At 41.4% G+C, this 16873-nt stretch overlaps 2 pseudogenes; both read left to right on the forward strand.

Annotated features, from left to right (window-relative positions):
- Positions 1 to 7792: 7792 nt before the first annotated feature.
- Positions 7793 to 8419, forward strand: LOC149183589 (E3 ubiquitin-protein ligase SINAT2 pseudogene; annotated as a pseudogene).
- Positions 8420 to 13614: 5195 nt separating this feature from the next.
- On the forward strand, positions 13615 to 14555 carry LOC149183590 (E3 ubiquitin-protein ligase SINAT2 pseudogene; annotated as a pseudogene).
- Positions 14556 to 16873: the final 2318 nt, after the last annotated feature.

Consider the following 16873-nt stretch of genomic DNA (forward strand, 5'->3'; position numbering starts at 1 on the left):
ACTTCATTCACTGTATCTGAAGAAAACATGGATAATAGCTTAGATTGAGTTCAGGGTAATCAGTGATTAAATCCTGGAACTATTCTTCTACTTTGCTATTAAGTGTAAAACATTTAAACAATAAAAGAGAACAAAAGACTCGAAAAACATGTAATACAGAGATTTAAGAAAGACTTATTGTTTTATGAAACACTCTGGAATCCTGCAACATTCACCATTCATCACAATGCATCAAGGTACGCCAAGCTTCGGAAATTCCATTCACCCTTTGTATTATTTCTCTGAGAATTTTACAGCAAGTGAGATCCCCAAAATGAAAATAACAACAACCCCTTAAGCTTATGTGCGGGGCGAATATATACTTACGATTTTTACAAAAATATCTGAGTTCTAAGTTATCTCAGACTTAATATTCTCACCAACTTTTGAGATATTATTATCAGAAATTTATTACAGCATTGAATACAAAATAAAGGCGTCTTGATGTTCTGTCAGAAGATATTTTGGCCTTTGGGAGCTGCTGAGTCGGTTGGGATATTTTGATCAAATGCTGGAGAACTCGACTTTATAGCTCGTGCGCTGTATTTTTGGGTCTGCCACCTGTGATTGTGATTGCTGCTGTGGTGACTAAATAGCCCTGCTGAGTTGGCTCAGCATCTGTCTTTTCCTTGTAGATTTATCCACCAAAATTCTGCCTGTGCATGACTGCTCATAAACTGGAGAAAATTAACGCTACAGGTTCTGGCTTGATAAGATTATCTGTGTCAAATTCCTCCAGACTTCCTGTGTGGGCAATTGGTGCTTCATGATTGCCTCCATAGTTTCATCTGCTTCTGTATACTTAAAGAAATTTGGTGGTGCATCAAACAGGTGATCAATTTCATTCATAATAAAAAACAGGTTGTCCACCCTATCATACAAATTCTGCCCTGATGCTGGCCCTGTTTCTGCTGAGGTACTGGGTTGTTTTGCAATTTGTGCTGCAGCATGGGCATCAACCCTTTTGATGTAGTTTTCCAGGGTAAGCAGTCTTCCTACACTGCTTAATATGCTGGGGAGGCCTCTGTTCTGTAATGCCAGGAATCTGTCCAGGAATTTGTTGATTTCGGTCTGCATATCCTGTGTTCTCCTCTCCAGCGTCCCAACTAGGCTTCGTAGTGTCAGGACTCTTTTAACTACTGAGATTGTCTCAGTCCTGTTAGCAATTCCCATGGTAGCTAGTTGAGAGCTAGTTTTGTTATTTAAAATATTGATCATTCTGCTGGCAGCATCTGGCATGTGGCCAAGGCTTGCTCTAGTTCTGTGTATTTCCCTGTTTGCCTTTGTAATGAGTACTATTTGCTCATCCATAGTCTCAATATACTGCCACTGATTGGTGATGGACCGACCAATGTTACCCCAGAGGACTGCTTTTAACTCTGTTGTTACCTTTTCTAGTGTGAGCTCCTTTTCAAGTTCAGTTATCCTCTTCTTTAGAGCTTTTACTTCTTGTTCCTTTGCAGCCTCACTCTGCTTGCTCTTATCAAATCTTTCATTTACTTTAGTCAAAGATTTTTTGACTTCATCAAGCTCTTTCATTTGAGCCTCAAGAACTTGGATTTCGGCTTGCAGCTTCTGCATATCCAGACTAGGAGTCTGCTCTGTTGTTGGTGTAGCTGTTGCTGTAGTTGGTGTTGTAGGCCCTGTCTGTTGAGGAGGAGGAGTAGTTGTTGGAGGGGCTTCCTCAAGATTGATTATTTCAGGAGGAGGCTGGGAGGTTTGGCCCTCTTCTTTTTTCTTTAATGCTGTCTGTAGTGCTGCCTTTGCAGCTTCTGATTCTCCTAGTTTGTCTTGAGTCCGAACCAGCTCCTTGTACAGAGATATCATTAGATCTGTGGCATCCTTTTCCAGCCTTTGCTGGGCAACCTCATCTGTTTGCGGATGGATGGTAGCTGGGAGCTTGATTTTCTTTCTTAAGGCCGCCATGTCTGCATCCCTTAGCTTCAACAGTTCTTGGATACCTTTAACATCTTTAGGATCATGTCCCATTTCTATGATTACATCTTCCAAGGACTTGATTCTGTTGTCCTTGGCTTGTGATGATGCTCTCTCCAATTCCAGCTGAGAGGCTGTATTATCAAGGCTGCTTTTCAATTTTTAATTTTCCAATGTTTCATCTGCCAAGGAGGCATACACCATTTCACCAGTTTGTTTATGCAGTTCGATTTTATCCATAGGGTGTATGTCTTTGGCCAGAACCTCCATGTTGGTCCTCAGGTAATCCGAGGCAGATTGGGGATGCAGAGTTGTGGGCATGAAGTGACTCATGATCATTTTGCCTTCACTTACATCAAAGGCAGACATGAGTCTTTGCTGATTGGTGGGAGCCACGTTCAGCAAATGATTGTACAGCTGTATTTTAATAGGATCACTCCTCCTTTTAATGTCGATAAATTGCTGTTTGATGCTTACCTGTCCTTCTTTGTGCTGGCTGGAGGAGCTGACCTCTCCTCCTATAGCTCTATCATGTTCATGCTGGAATGAACTGGCTGAAACTTCTCCGCTGGGTGGGCCCATGCCCGTTGCTTGTCTTATTGCTATGTCATCCTCTGGAAAGTCATTTAATCTTTGTCTTTTCTCTCCCTGATTGATGGATGAAGTCAGGGGAGTCTCTCTATCTCTTTTCCTGGTTAAGTCCTCCTTTTGTGGGGTTTGGAGGACCGAGGTATCAAAAGTAGTTTCTGCCCTAGGAGGCACTATTTTCTGAGCTTGTTGCTCAGTGGAACTTGGAGCATCAATCACTCCTTCTTGCTGCAAGGGCTGCTGTTTATTATATTGTACCTCTTCTTGCTGCTGCCCTTCTCCCTGCTGCTCCATCTCTTCTTGCTGCTGTAGCAATGTCTCCACTTGCTCTTCTGTCAATGGAGGTGGCTGCTCCACCTGCTTCCCTTTATCTTTGCTGGCTGTCTGCGGTGCTTTCCCGGCAGTTTGCTGCTGTGTTGTTGATGATGTAGCAGCTGCTCCAAGCTGCTTTTTGTATGAGAGGGGAACCTGTCCACAAGTTTCTAAGTCAGCTTCCTTTTGAATATTTCTAGCCTCTCTCTCTAGTAGCTCTTCATCAGTAATTTCCTCTTCTAGGGTACCTTCTTCCCAACTTAATGCATTGGCATACTGTTCAATCTCAGGTTGTCTCTTGTGTGCATAGCTACCCAATTTGTATTTTATCCTCCTAAGGGAGACAAAATGATTGGGGTCATAGGGTATCCATTCAAAGCTAGTTTGCAGTCTGAGGCCCTCTAGGATATTGTTTGCCTCTTTCCACCCCTCCTCTTTTCTGTTGTATAGGAAAGGACCCAGCTGGCTCCTTACTTTTAACTGTGACTTCTTGTTCTTGCTCTGAAAATGGAGGTAGTCTGAGTTCCCAAACTGTCTGAAATATTCCAAGGCAAAAAGCCTCATGGGGACATACCTTGGCAACCTAAAAGGGGTCAACTCACAGCCATATATTCTGATGACTGTGTGGTTTTGGTAGAGGTACCAATTACCAATGCTGTAGGATTTATTCAAATGGAGAATTCTCCTCATGTCATCAGTTAGTCTTGGAGGAGGAATACCATGCAATACTGTCATGGCTGGATAAATGAATAAGTCAATGAACTCAGAGTATGTGTAAGGTGATACAGAGGTATGATGAAAAACAGAGGTCCAGAACACAACTGACCTTGGATTTCCCTGGGCATTGAGTTGCTTCAAAGGAAAAGAGAAGGTGGCTGGCTGATAAAACAAGAATAGGTGGTATATGTATGAGGTATACCTGAATAGTCTTTCCCTCTTCAAGTTCATAAACTGGTCATGGATTTTATCTGCAATGTATGTAGCATAATCATAATGTACAGCTGGGGGCTTACCAGGAGAGAATAGAGACAGCATTGCCATTATGCTTTCATCCACATCCTCCATTCCCTTGAATCCTAGGGCATAGCTGATCAAATCCACTAACATCCTGCCCAATTCATTCAAGTACTGATATCCAATAGGAGGAGTTCTGTCGGATTTAGAGCCTGGTTTTACAAACAGCTGATTGATTTTAATGAGTTGGTCACTTGACAGCTTGCTCCCTTTCTTTATCAAATTCTGAATATGGAGGGGGGTCAATTGCTTGGCAGTATGGAAGTGCAGCATCTCATTTATACTCTCTGGGGTGATATGGAACAGGACTGAGCCTGTGGGGCTGATGACAGCTCTTTGGCTTGGGTCATAGCATTCCTGGCAGCTGTAGACCAACTCTGGCATAGGATTTACCTGGGGGAGGTTGTAGATGGGCAAGTTTGAGTCCCAAATCCCCAAGATGTCTGCTCCACTCAGGTGCTGGGCTTTCAACTCATTCAGCATCTGAATATTATATTTGGAGCCCATAAGAAACCAGTCCAGCATTTGATAATCCATATCTCCCAGGGCTTTCCATTCTAATTCCTGGTGAGGAGCGTTGAGGGGCTTGATATTCAGAGCAATAGGAGTGTCCATGGTTTTCTTTAAGCTCAACAACTGTAAGTGAACGGCTTAAAAGGATTAGCACAGAACATAAGTGATTTTTGTAAAAACAGTTTGAGTTTCAGGTACCAGAGGAGGAAATTATACAACAGCAATTGAAATACTGTTTATATCAGGAACAGGGCTACTGTCTGGTCTCACTATGTCCTCTTCAGCAGGTGAATTCAGTAAACAAAAGTCTTTCGGGAATGCGCAGAGAATACCTTCTTTTTTTTAGTGAAAATACAGGCAACAAGGCTCAGCTGCCGTTTTTGGACTTCACAATTACAAATGGGGTATATGCAGAGGGAAATGGCCGGTGAAATTATGAGTTTTATCGTCTCTTTAGCCCTCTGAGTAATTTTATTTTCAACTGCAGGCGTATGGAGGATAGAAAACAGAAAATACCTGGTAATTCACGAGCAGAGGTCGTGCACGCGTGCAAGGTTGGTGCTGTGGAGGTCGCCTTGGTCAACTGAGCAGGTTGGCGGATTTCAGGACGTAAACGGTCATGCAGAGGAAACAGTAGAGAAATGCATAAAAAATGGAAAGAAAAGGCGTTTTTTGGCTTAATATGGGCTTTTTACGATTTTGGCGCTTTTTTAGTGATGACGTCAGCATGACGTCATTGGTGGGTCGAGGTCAAGTGACGTCAGCTGACGTCATCGGGTGACGTGGCGGTATGCTGTTGGTCAATGGTTGGCGGTTAGGACCGTAGCGGTTACGGTTAAGGCTAGCCGCTACGGTCTCTCGGGGCGGTTTGGGTACGGTCCCGGAAGTGTCAGGCCTTGCGCCGAGAGCCTTCATCGTGCGACGCGTGGACTGGCCCTGACGTGACGCAACGTCACGTTCTCGGGCGCTAAAGGTCCGCTGCGGGGGCTGCTCCGATATCACTGTGGATCGTCGGATCCTTAGGATCTGATCCGACGGTGGGCGGAGCAACAAAGTGCTCGGGTTATATGCGCGGGCGGAAAACTTCAGATTATGGGTTTTTGTAAGGTTTTTCAATGTATTTCAATTAAATTGAACCCGCGCGCTGATGCTTGGAATAAACGCCAAGGGGGGTTTTGGACCTTGGTAATTTTTGCAAAGAGGGTTTAGGGGTGAAAAGGGGTTTTTATGAGGTTTTCTTAATGCAAATGAGGGTTTCAAAGGTAAGTTGGGCTGTAGCAAGGGGGAGTGGGATGCGATAGGTTCACCAAAGTGACCAGAGGTCATTTTGGTTCCTCTTTTTTAAGAACATATGGCTATAATGCCAAGGGAAGGGGTATTTATAAGATTTGGGGCTTTATACACCATAGTGTTAATATTATTAGGGGAAGGGTAAGATAGGGGAGCTATATAGTAAAATTAGAGGTTAATATGAATGAAGGGAGCAAATGAAGGGGATCTCACTGAGTTTATCTGAAATTGATTTAGTTTAGAGACTAGATCAAAATGAAAAGATTTTAGACAAGAAATGTGGCTTCTGAATGAACAAGAACCACCATAAAACCATGATCTCTCTCCATGAATCTCAGCTGAAAAGGGAATGTTAGTAATGAAATGAAGGGGGAAAGGGAGGTTAGTCATGCTCCTTGCTGCAATTTGATGGAATTAACCACTTTGTCCATTGATAGATTTTGCCTTGGCAAAACACCTTTTGACATATGTGCAATGGTGAAAATACCCTTTCTGCAACCACAACTGCTTACCCAGCTATTTTCCTAGCATTTTTTGTTTCTCCTTGGAGGGTGCACTTGGACTTGCAAACCCTTACTTGCCTTTTCTTTTCTTTGGCTTTTTCTTTATTCTTTTCTATCTACTTCTACCCTTATTTCTTCCAAGGTCCCAGATTGAGCTGTTGGGAACCTTCTCTTCTCTACCTGAACTACTTGTCTGCCAAGATTGAACAGTTTGGACAGACTCCTTTCTCTATTCTACAACAGAAAATTTAAACATGGCATGATCCAGATTAGACTTTTGGACCATCCATCAAAACTTTGAGGCCTTACCAAGTTATTGTCACAAATCAAACTTTGTAGGAAATATGTGATGTTTGAGTCATCAAAGCAGAGCATATTTAGACCTTCCATAGCCAATCATGAAATATGAAACCTATTGGTATAGGTAGCTAACAGGGGCTAAACTCCAAGGTTCCCTACAACTAGACATGTCATATGCAACCATCTCAGTCTTTGGTCAACCCAAGAGGTTATATAGAGAGTCACTTATGAAATACATGGTCAGCAGTGAAGAAAAACCTCAAAATTTTCCCATATATGCTGTCCATTCTGACATAGACTCATACATTCTTTTCAATGACAATACAAATCTTACAAATGATGAAGAAACCAAGACACATAAACAAGATCAGGACATTAATGAACAAGCTGCTGCCCTAGAAATAGAGCTGATCCAAACAAGTAATGAGACTGTCCTAAAAGACAAAATAAGTGAAAAACCAGAACTTCAACTCACTATCCCAGATCACAGAGAAGTTATTAAATCTCCCCTAGAAAAAGAGAACCTATGGTTTCTAGAATTTGATGGGCCAGTTAACAAATTAGGGGCAGGAGCTGGGGTTTGGATACATAACAAGCAGAACAATCATGCAGAAGGTCGAGCCTATAGACTAAATTTCAGATGCACTAATAACATGGCAGAATATGAAGCTCTCTTGCTAGGCCTTAAGCTAGTAAAATCCTTACAAGCCATAAAAGTTTCAATTATGGGAGATTCAGACTTGATTATCCTGTTATCACTGAGAATTCTGTTGCTAAATTTTTTTTAGCCTAGCTTAAAGACAGGGTGTTTTCGCAGCACATGAATTCTTTTTAGCAGTTTCGCAGCGCTACCTGTTTAGGTGATTTCGTAGCGTGCTACGAAATTGGGGATTTGTTCGAGTTTTCAGTAGAGGCCCAAATCCTATCATGCCTATTGTACACGGGCTACAACTGCTGTGGATGAGGTTGATCTGCTTAAAAGGTCTAATGTCAGATCTTTCAGATAAGATTGAAGATATCAAGGTTTACAAGGTTGTTCGTGTATTAGTTCTTCCATGTGATTGTATCTGCCAGAGGCAAAGCAACGGATACGTAAGCAGATTTTATTCTTGTATGTTATACCCCATGCCATCCTCAACTAATTCAGAACTCCGAGCCTCTGTCCTGCCATATACATTTCCCGAAAGTGGCTCTGAACAAAACAATTCAATGGGTCCAAATGAATGTCACTTTGATTCTTCTTACTATGTCCCTTACTGACCTGAGCATTTTGTTTCATCTTCTCATGAAAATACTTCTGCAAGTTGAGAGTGCATAACCGTTGCCCCACTTGCAGACATGAACTGGGGAATATAAGATGTTTGGCTCTTGAAAAGGTTGCAGAATCTCTGGAACTTCCTTGCAGACATCGAAAGCTTGGTTGTCACGACATATTCACATATTATAGCAAACTCAAGCATGAACAACAATGCATGTTCAGGCCTTACAGTTGCCCTTACGCGGGTTCTGAATGCTCAGTTACTGGGTACATGCCAGCGCTTGTGACTCACTTGAGAAATGATCACAAGGTGGACATGCACAATGGCTGCACCTTCAATCGTTGATATGTAAAACCTAATCCTCAGGAGGTGGATAATGTAACATGGATGCTGACGGTATTCAACTGTTTTGGTCAACAAATCTGTTTGCACTTTGAAACATTCCAGCTTGGAATGGCCCCTGTGTATATGGCCTTTTTGCGCTTTATTGGTGATGATAATGAAGCAAAAAAATTTTGCGTGGGGGAAAATGGACGAAAGCTGTGTTGGCAAGGAATACCAAGAAGCATTTGCGACAGCCATAAGAAAGTCCGGGACAGTCATGATGGTTTGATTATTCAGAGGAAACTGAGGGTCACAGGTCGTATATGGAAAGAACAGAGATGATGCTATGAAATTGTCTTATTGGTGATGGAAGCATTTGGTGTTCGCATGCTCAAGTCTGATGCAAAAATCATCTATACATACAGGTGAAATGTACATAATGCTACCGGGTTTCAAAATTAATATGAGAATATGATGGATCCTAATGTTGAAATTCAAGGAGATATGGCGTCTTTGGAGAACGCATGCCTACTGTTTGATAAAATGTATACACCAGAAATGTTCTTATGGAATGTTAATTCAATTATATTTCCATGTGCATGGCTATATCGGCAAGGCGTTTTGACCCCTTGGAGCCGTAACAGGAGACCTGTATTACAAGGTGACAGTTGGTGGCGGGGTCGTGCTGAGGCATATCTGAAATTTGTTAATCTACCTCCTGACACCCTGCGAAAAGGACGTGTCTATCAAGCGAAAAGGGAAGCTGCATATTTTGCTGTGGTGTTGCGCCATTTGCCGTGTGTGGTTATTTCTGTTAAAGGAACTGAAACTCCCGAAAATCTTGTGACAGATGTTCTCTGTAGGGAATATGCGCTGTCAAAGACAGATTTGGATGGATTGCTTAATAGTGATATCCTAGATGATAATGTAAAGCAACGTGTTGCCACAACTTTCCCGCATTTTGGGCAGCTCGAGATCCATCAGGTGTTTGGTCGCCTTACCAATTTATCCGAAGGGTTCCAGGCCTTGATGATATCTCATTAAAGATAATTCATGGTGGAGTTTGTTACGCCGATGTTGTATGGACCCGGAATGAACATGATGATTCAGAGTATCCATTGGTGCCAGGGGCATGTCATAGTTCAACAGAGTCTCGAGGAACTTATATTCTTGAGTTTTCCAGGCTCCTGCGCACATCTGATCGTCTTCAACAGGATGTTCAATTTGTTATAAGACAGGGGACATCCAGCAGGCTCGTATTGGTGGCCATATACGAGAGCGATGAGAGCACTAACGCTCTTTATTGGGCTCTTAACAACGGGTTAACATCGTATCATTCTAATTCATGCTCAGCGCCCTCCAAATCCCCTTTCCGCAGCTCGAAGATCTGGTTTCATGGTGCCAGCAAATGTACTGAAGGAATTCGAAAACGATGTTAAGAAGTCTACAGAGAGGAAGGAAAGCTGGAAAAAATGTTTTGGCGGATGACTGGTTTCTCTCTCCCTTCAACGGTGGATTCAATTTTGGATAAAGAAGCATGTACAGTTGAAGATTTCTTTTTCGAGGAAGAAATTATTCAAAAGCGCTAGACTATCAACAATCGCCTTATTAATTTTCTTCGAGGCAAGGAACAAATGTAACAAATGTTATGTTATATTGTACAAGAGCCACCAGATGGTGCAGAAAGTAAGCGAGCTTTCAGGGTTCCATTTATAGCGTGTGAGATATTCTCTGGTGAAATTGACATTATTTTCAAGACACTGGTTGAAGAGGAAGATGTAATGAATTTACTGTTTTCCCTCTTGGAATCTGGCCGGCTCCATAGAACCTTGCTGGTTGGATACTTTAGCAAGGTTATGATCTGCTTGTTGTTATGAAAGACGGTAGCCACCATTCGTTATATTCAAGCACATCAAGAGATACTGGCTAAGTTGGTAAATTTGATTGGTATTCCATCGATCATGGAGATGCATTGAGCTCAACGAATTGTACTGCAGCACATTAAAATGCAGCAGAAACACTTTGTGCTATAACTCATCTTGCTCCATCTGCACTGGCCTTGGAGCTTTCCAGCCCAAGCTTTATGGAACGACTTTTTTGTAATGCCGTAGAGAACCCACAGTTGAAATCTACAGTAGTGCATTCGTTATCCGTATGCATTTCATTGTTGGACTGTAGTAAATGTAGTTAATTGGGAGCAGCTAGTTCAGCATGGGGAAATCATATCATTGAGCCAGTTATAACTCCAAATCCTGAGACAGGGGATGGCATGCTACACGGCCTCCCCATGGTAATCCTTGGTAAACTGCTTGAGCTGTTGAATGTGTCTTCTGATGCAAATGTTCTGCATACCATATATGAAGAGACAGAACAGTTAAAATCTCATCTAAAGGTTGTAGAGTTTCGGCTGGAAGAGGTTATTTAACTCACATGCTTTCTGACTGTTATGGCATTAAGGATATAGTACTAATGGAGCGTAGGTTATATAAGTTCAAGGCTGATCGAAGTTTGAAACAGACAGAGGCCATCAATTTGGAGCGCCTAAGAATGGACATTGAAGATTTGAAATTGGAAGCTGTGGAATCTTTGAAGGACTTTTACTATGCTGCAAAAGGGTAACCTCCAATATTCCACCATCAGACTCAGAGATCAGTATGCTCGAAGGTGAAATTGTTTGGAGCAAATTCAAGACACAACACTCATTCCAATACTGAAGTTATCTCAGCTCTCAGGTTTTTCAAAAATAGTTCAGATAACTGATTATGCCCCTAGTGGTATTGAGGTGACAAAATCTTGATGTTGATTGCTTTCATTTCCAGATCATATATATCTCTTATCAAATAAGAGAAGTAGATGAGGACCAGGGACCATTAAAAATACAGTAGAATTTATTATGCATATTACAAGACTGTGTTTTTGAAATTACACAGTAGTTTCGTAGCGCGCTACGAAACTGCTGTAGGTGAGGATTTTAAGCGAAGAGCAGCTATTGTGATACTGTGAGCGGGAGTTGAGGAAGAGAAACACCTGTTTATCAATACCACCTACAGCACATCAGAAACATGGCAACATTCCATACTTGGGGTTATTAAAAGAGCTGGGACATGTTGCTGAACTTTCGAAGGATGGTAGGAGACAGGGACCTTAAAAATAGGTGTTTTGATCCTGATGATAAATGATCCATCAGCACTAACAGGTATCCAAAGTCAGCGTTCCTTGCATCTTTAGCTCAGCCATCTCAGCCTAACTGAAGGAGGACAGCTGTCAAGGATCCAAGAAGAATCAAGCATACGAGGAGAATGGAATTAGTGTTTTAGTTTGATTAGGATTTTGTGTAATTACAGCTCAGCATGTTTGTAATTAATGAATTAGTTAAATAGCATGTAGGAGTAGTTAATAGGGCCTTCGAGCCCATTCTAGAGAGGGAGGAATAGATTCCTATAAAGGGATCAGATTAGGATGTAATAGGGGTTGGAGATTTTATACAAAAACAGAGTTTTATTTGGGCTAATGTAAAAAGACTTATTACAGTAATAGTAAAACAACTGTTGTTTCTTCTCAAGATTCTCAATGGATTATATTGTTCAAATGTGATGGTGGTTTATTCTCTTAATGTTCTTTTACAACCTTGTTACAGCATAATCACTCAGAATTCATGTTTTATGCTCTGACTTCCTGTATGCTTGGCAAGCTGTGGTTTATGTGAAGTATGTTTGAACATCTAATGCAAAGAGCCTTGACTTCCATGAAATGACTGTGCTTTTGTTTACTAAATGTGTGAGACTCCATAGCCCAATGAAGACTAATTTGATATGTGTCCAACCAGCTTTGTTTTCATAAATTTGTGAAGAGTTAGCCATCTGTTGTTGTAATTGATTTTTATCAAAAGTTTGTGAGAGAGCCCTCTCTGACTAAGGAGGCTAATCCTTAGTCTAAAGTCTGGTTGAAAGAGTTACATGAAATCTTGCTAGGTAGCAGCCCTTAGTACTGATTTTGTGATAACATTTTGGTGCGTCTGCCGGGAGCCTGAAGCTTACTCTCTCCCGAAATTTGAAGATTGGATTTCTGAAGGTAGCAGGAGTTCAAAATGATTTTCGAGGCTGCAAAACTACCTTGGCGACTCCATTGTTGAAGAATTCAAGGTTTATAAATTCATGGTGATTCCACTGGAGTTATGAAGGACCCAGAAGCTGCCATTCTTAGTTCAAGGTATGCATGCATAGATTTCTCAGGAATTCATGGTTTCCCAAATCATTTTCCCAAGGATGCATATTTTCTAAGGAATGGTCCCAAATACAACGGAGAAGATTTGAGTTTAACCTTGAATCATATATCAGATTTCTGTGAATTTTTAGAGCTTCTTAGAGTTAAACATGAGGATGTTTGTATAAGGTTATTCTATGATTCACTTCAAGGGAAGTGCAAACAGTGGGTTGAATGCTTTCCTGCCAAATCCATTAAGTCATTTCAAGACCTTTGGTTCATGTTTTTGGAGGAATGGATAGATAGGTCAGAGTTGGTGGCAGACTCTCCCTCTGTTGAAGGTTTCAAACAATGGAATGATGATCATAGTAGAGAAGAAACAAATGAATCTTTTTCTTTGTCATTATCCTCATATCTAAAATCTTTTGACTGCAAGGCAGAGGATAGGATGAGATTTTTGGATAAATTTGCTGGAGACCTTGAAAAAGAAATTGAAGGTTTAGAAGGACAAATTCAGGCATACAGTTTTCATGATCATGATCATTATTCTCAGAAGTTTTCTATGGCAGAACGCAAGGAGACTATGCTAGTTCCTTTCTCTTTCACGATTGAGGAACTAAACACTGTGGTTGAAGATCAGTTTGCACAGCTGGAAAGTTACAAGGAAAACCAAGCTGATCATGTATTCTGGGATCCTGTAGTTGATTACATGGAAGAGTTTTACTCTCCAGTATTTCAGTTTTTCAAAGAAGATCAGAGACAATTTCAGTGGCAGCGGTCATCACACTATCATATTGACTCTGAACTCCGATGCAGTCAAAGAAGTCAAATGTCAGATAAAACAGAGGATTGGTTACATTGGAAATTTCATATTGATTGAACAGAAAGAAGTTGAAATGGTTAGGGTAGGTAGGTAGAGGTAAATGCAAATAAGCTCAAGGTTAACTTAGCATTTTTTTTTTTTCAGTAGATGTAGCTTTCTTTCTCCTACAGTGATGCTGGTCAAGCAAATTTCTGTTTGTCAAATAATGTTATAAGGCACTGGAACTGCAAGTTCTTAGTGCACCACAAGGGCACACTATCCCAAGTGGAGCCACTGTTATCACTGAGAATTCTGTTGCTAAAAAAATTTTAGCCTAGCTTAAAGACAGGGTGTTTTCGCAGCGCATGAATTCTTTTTAGCAGTTTCGCAGCGCTACCTGTTTAGGTGATTTCGTAGCGTGCTATGAAATTGGGGATTTGTTCGAGTTTTCAGTAGAGGCCCAAATCCTATCATGCCTATTCTACACGGGCTACAACTGCTGTGGATGAGGTTGATCTGCTTAAAAGGTCTAATGTCAGATCTTTCAGATAAGATTGAAGATATCAAGGTTTACAAGGTTGTTCGTGTATTAGTTCTTCCATGTGATTGTATCTGCCAGAGGCAAAGCAACGGATACGTAAGCAGATTTTATTCTTGTATGTTATACCCCATGCCATCCTCAACTAATTCAGAACTCCGAGCCTCTGTCCTGCCATATACATTTCCCGAAAGTGGCTCTGAACAAAACAATTCAATGGGTCCAAATGAATGTCACTTTGTTTCTTCTTGTTACTATGTCCCTTACTGACCTGAGCATTTTGTTTCATCTTCTCATGAAAATACTTCTGCAAGTTGAGAGTGCATAACCGTTTCCCCACTTGCAGACATGAACTGGGGAATATAAGATGTTTGGCTCTTGAAAAGGTTGCAGAATCTCTGGAACTTCCTTGCAGACATCGAAAGCTTGGTTGTCACGACATATTCACATATTATAGCAAACTCAAGCATGAACAACAATGCATGTTCAGGCCTTACAGTTGCCCTTACGCGGGTTCTGAATGCTCAGTTACTGGGTACATGCCAGCGCTTGTGACTCACTTGAGAAATGATCACAAGGTGGACATGCACAATGGCTGCACCTTCAATCGTTGATATGTAAAACCTAATCCTTAGGAGGTGGATAATGTAACATGGATGCTGACGGTATTCAACTGTTTTGGTCAACAAATCTGTTTGCACTTTGAAACATTCCAGCTTGGAATGGCCCCTGTGTATATGGCCTTTTTGCGCTTTATTGGTGATGATAATGAAGCAAAAAATTTTGGCGTGGGGGAAAATGGACGAAAGCTGTGTTGGCAAGGAATACCAAGAAGCATTTGCGACAGCCATAAGAAAGTCCGGGACAGTCATGATGGTTTGATTATTCAGAGGAAACTGAGGGTCACAGGTCGTATATGGAAAGAACAGAGATGATGCTATGAAATTGTCTTATTGGTGATGGAAGCATTTGGTGTTCGCATGCTCAAGTCTGATGCAAAAATCATCTATACATACAGGTGAAATGTACATAATGCTACCGGGTTTCAAATCAATATGAGAATATGATGGATCCTAATGTTGAAATTCAAGGAGATGTGGCGTCTTTGGAGAACGCATGCCTACTGTTTGATAAAATGCATACACCAGAAATGTTCTTATGGAATGTTAATCCAATTATATTTCCATGTGCATGGCTATATCGGCAAGGCGTTTTGACCCCTTGGAGCCGTAACAGGAGACCTGTATTACAAGGTGACAGTTGGTGGCGGGGTCGTGCTGAGGCATATCCGAAATTTGTTAATCTACCTCCTGACACCCTGCGAAAAGGACGTGTCTATCAAGCGAAAAGGGAAGCTGCATATTTTTCTGTGGTGTTGCGCCATTTGCTGTGTGTGGTTATTTCTGTTAAAGGAACTGAAACTCCCGAAAATCTTGTGACAGATGTTCTCTGTAGGGAATATGCGCTGTCAAAGACAGATTTGGATGGATTGCTTAATAATGATATCCTAGATGTTAATGTAAAGCAACGTGTTGCCACAACTTTCCCGCATTTTGGGCAGCTCGAGATCCATCAGGTGTTTGGTCGCCTTACCAATTTAGCCGAAGGGTTCCAGGCCTTGATGATATCTCATTAAAGATAATTCATGGTGGAGTTTGTTACGCCGATGTTGTATGGACCCGAAATGAACATGATGATTCAGAGTATCCATTGGTGCCAGGGGCATGTCATAGTTCAGCAGAGTCTCGAGGAACTTATATTCTTGAGTTTTCCAGGCTCCTGCGCACATCTGATCGTCTTCAACAGGATGTTCGATTTGTTATAAGACAGGGGACATCCAGCAGGCTCGTATTGGTGGCCATATACGAGAGCGATGAGAGCGCTAACGCTCTTTATTGGGCTCTTAACAACGGGTTAACATCGTATCATTCTAATTCATGCTCAGCGCCCTCCAAATCCCCTTTCCGCAGCTCGAAGATCTGGTTTCATGGTGCCAGCAAATGTACTGAAGGAATTCGAAAACGATGTTAAGAAGTCTACAGAGAGGAAGGCAAGCTGGAAAAAATGTTTTGGCGGATGACTGGTTTCTCTCTCCCTTCAGCGGTGGATTCAATTTTGGATAAAGAAGCATGTACAGTTGAAGATTTCTTTGCCGAGGAAGAAATTATTCAAAAGCGCTAGACTATCAACAATCGCCTTATTAATTTTCTTCGAGGCAAGGAACAAATGTAACAAATGTTATGTTATATTGTACAAGAGCCACCATATGGCGCAGAAAGTAAGCGAGCTTTCAGGGTTCCATTTATAGCGTGTGAGATATTCTCTGGTGAAATTGACATTATTTTCAAGACACTGGTTGAAGAGGAAGATGTAATGAATTTACCGTTTTCCCTCTTGGAATCTGGCCGGCTCCATAGAATCTTGCTGGTTGGATACTTTAGCAAGGTTATGATCTGCTTGTTGTTATGAAAGACGGTAGCCACCATTCGTTATATTTAAGCACATCAAGAGATACTGGCTAAGTTGGTAAATTTGATTGGTATTCCATCGATCATTGAGATGCATTGAGCTCAACGAATTGTACTGCAGCACATTAAAATGCAGCAGAAACACTTTGTGCTATAACTCATCTTGCTCCATCTGCACTGGCCTTGGAGCTTTCCAGCCCAAGCTTTATGGAACGACTTTTTTGTAATGCCGTAGAGAACCCACAGTTGAAATCTACAGTAGTGCATTCGTTATCCGTATGCATTTCATTGTTGGACTGTAGTAAATGTAGTTAATTGGGAGCAGCTAGTTCAGCATGGGGAAATCATATCATTGAGCCAGTTATAACTCCAAATCCTGAGACAGGGGATGGCATGCTACACGGCCTCCCCGTGGTAATCCTTGGTAAACTGCTTGAGCTGTTGAATGGGTCTTCTGATGCAAATGTTCTGCATACCATATATGAAGAGACAGAACAGTTAAAATCTCATCTAAAGGTTGTAGAGTTTCGACTGGAAGAGGTTATTTAACTCACATGCTTTCTGACTGTTATGGCATTAAGGATATAGTACTAATGGAGCACAGGTTATATAAGTTCAAGGCTGATCGAAGTTTGAAACAGACAGAGGCCATCAATTTGGAGCGCCTAAGAATGGACATTGAAGATTTGAAATTGGAAGCTATGGAATCTTTGAAGGACTTTTACTATGCTGCAAAAGGGTAACCTCCAATATTCCACCATCAGACTCAGAGATCAGTATGCTCG

Source organism: Pinus tabuliformis, chromosome 3_2 (genome assembly GCF_031772625.1).
Source record: "Pinus tabuliformis cultivar Carrire ecotype Pingquan chromosome 3_2, CPIR1, whole genome shotgun sequence".
Classification (NCBI taxonomy): Eukaryota; Viridiplantae; Streptophyta; class Pinopsida; order Pinales; family Pinaceae; genus Pinus; species Pinus tabuliformis.